The 2,811-nt window shown below is 49.5% G+C and overlaps 1 pseudogene; it reads left to right on the top strand.

The window, feature by feature from the left end:
* Positions 1-306: 306 nt before the first annotated feature.
* LOC128049782 (polyadenylate-binding protein 4-like) lies at positions 307-2,337 on the top strand (annotated as a pseudogene).
* Positions 2,338-2,811: the final 474 nt, after the last annotated feature.

The raw sequence follows: 2,811 nt of genomic DNA, 5'->3' as shown, positions 1-2,811 counted from the left end.
CCACACGCCAACGCCCGGTTGCACCGCGTGGCAGCCCCGTGCCCGCCACCCTCCGCCCTCCGCCCTCTGAGCGCCGGCCTCCACGCACTACATGTCCCCACTGCCCTTCGTCGGACCTGTGTGGGAAGCAGCTGCGCGCTTGGGCCGCCCAGGGCTTGCCGAGTCAGCACCAACAAATGGTTGGTTTCCCTCTTCCCCGGGCTGCTGTAATCTCAAACTGCCGGGAGCCCGAGGCCTATATTTATAGAGAAACACATGTCCGGGAGGCCGCCGTGGGCACCGCTCAGGGTGGTGGGGACTGGGGAGATGAACGCTGTGGCCAGCATCTACCCCATGGCCTCCCTGTACGTGGGTGACCTGCACTCAGACATCACCGAGGCCACGCTGTACGAAAAGTTCAGTCCTGCGGGGCCTGTGCTGTCCATCCGGGTCTACCGCTATATGACCGACCGCTGCTCCCTGGGTTATGCCTACGTCAACTTCCAGCAGCCTGCCTTGGACACCATGAACTTTAATGTAATTAAGGGAAAGCCGATCCAAATCATGTGGTCTCAGAGGGATCCATCTCTGAGAAAGTCTGGTGTGGGAAACGTCTTCATCAAGAACCTGGACAAATCTATAGATGACAAGGCACTTTATGATACTTCTTCTGCTCTGGGGAACTTACTGTCCTGCAAGGTGGTGTGTGATGAAAACGGCTCTAAGGGTTATGCTTTTGTCCACTTTGAGACCCAGAAGGCTGCCGACAAGACCATCGAGAAGATGAATGGCATGCTCCTCAATGACCGCAAAGTGTTTGTGGGCAGATTCAAGTCTAGAAAAGAGCGGGAAGCTGAACTTGGAGCCAAGCCAAGGAATTCACCAATGTTTACATCAAAAACTTCGGGGAAAAAGTTGGTGATGAGAATCTGAAAGAGCTATTTAGCCAGTTTGGTAAGACCCTAAGTGTCAAGGTGATGAGAGATCCCAGTGGGAAATCCAAAGGCTGTGGAAGAGATGAATGGAAAAGAAATAACTGGGAAGGTCATTTTCGTTGTCTGTGCACAAAAGAAAGTGGAGTGGCAGGCCGAGTTAAAGCAAAAATTTGAACAGCTGAAGCAGGAGAGGATTAGTCACTATCAGGGGGTGAATCTCTACATTAAGAACTTGGATGAAACCATCGATGACGAGAAGTTAAGGAAGGAGTTTTCTCCTTTTGGATCAATGGCCAGTCCTAAGGTGATGCTGGAGAATGGGAGAAGCAAAGGATTTGGATTTGTCTGCTTCTCATCCCCTGAAGAGGCAACCAAAGCAGTCAGAGAGATGAATGGATGCATGGTGGGCTCCAAGCCACTGTATGTGACTCTGGCCCAGAGAAAGGAGGAGAGAAAGGCTCACCTGACCAACTAGGATATGCAGCAGGTGGCTGGGATGAGGGCACTGCCCGCCAATGCCATCTTAAATCAGTTCCGGCCTGCAGCTGGGGTCTACTTTGTGCCAGCAGTTCCACAGATTTAGGGAAGATCTCTGTGTTACACATCTAACCAGTTAGCACAGATGAGGCCTAATCCATGCTGGCAGCAAGGTGGGAGACCTCAAGGCTTCCAAGGAATGCCAAGTGCTATACACCAGTCTGGGCCTCATCCAACTCTTTGCCATCTGGCTCCAACTGGTAATGCTCCAGCCTCTTGAGGCCTCCCTACTACCACTCAGAGAGTAGGGTCTGAGTGCCCTGACTGCTTGGCTTTGGACTTTGGTGGGGCTGCTACCGCCCAGCAAGGGCTGACTGACAGCTGCCAGTCTGGAGGTGTTCCTAAACCTCTTACAGAACTTAGCGTCTCATACCGCTGTTGCTGCCACTGCTCCTTGGACTGTTGCACCTTACAAATATGCCTCCAGCGTCCGCAGTCCTCACCCTGCCATCCAGCCCCTGCAGGCACCCTACCCTATGGTCCATGTTCAGGGGCAGGAGCCGCTGACCGCTTCCATGCTGGCCACAGCACCCCCACCCCCCCACCCCCAGGAACAGAAGCAGATGCTGGGTGAACGTCTGTTCCCACTCATCCAGACGATGCACTCGAACCTGACTGGGAAGGTAACTGGGATGCTGCTGGAGATCAAGAGCTCGGAGCTGCTGCACATGCTGGATTCCCCCTAGTCTCTCTGCTCCAAGGTGGATGAGGCTGTGGCGGTCCTTCAGGCTCATCATGCCAAGAAAGAAGCTGCTCATAAAGTGGGCGTTGTTGCTGCTGCTACCTCTTAGACAAGGATGAACCGATTCAAAAGCCGAATAAACCCTCATGGAATTCAGTTCAAGGTTTGAAGACTTCCTAGCTTGTCCTATGGACCTCAACACCAAGAACCGCATTTGCAAATTTAATAGCTCATTTTGTATCAAAAGGTCAATTATGAAGCACCTAGAATTTTTCAATTTAAAGAATGTATTCTCTGGGTTCTGCTATGGCTCAGACAGTGTTAGTTTTTCTTTCTTTTTTTTTTTTTCTATTGTGGGTTTTGATTTTTTTTCCCCAAGAAATTGGTTTTATTTGATGTACCCAAGTCTTAAGTTTCTCAATAAAGAAAAAAATCTCCATTAAAAAAAAAGAGAATTAAAAAAAGAGAATGGAAATAATAATGAATGAGAAAGAGATAACTATTGGCATAATTTGAGCTCTTGGAATCAAATGTAACTAAAGCCAGATTTCTCCACTTACTTCCTAATTACTGGAATCAGTAAATTCCTTTTAAAACATAATAATAGCACTATTGAATGTTAATGTAGCCGAATGTGAGCAGTAATCTTTCCCTGCTGTCTCAGATGTTTGCAGCCAG

The sequence above is a fragment of the Budorcas taxicolor genome, chromosome 6 (genome assembly GCF_023091745.1).
Source record: "Budorcas taxicolor isolate Tak-1 chromosome 6, Takin1.1, whole genome shotgun sequence".
Taxonomy (NCBI): Eukaryota; Metazoa; Chordata; class Mammalia; order Artiodactyla; family Bovidae; genus Budorcas; species Budorcas taxicolor.
Note: the sequence above shows the minus strand (reverse complement) of the source record. Positions and strands in the feature narration are given on the sequence as shown.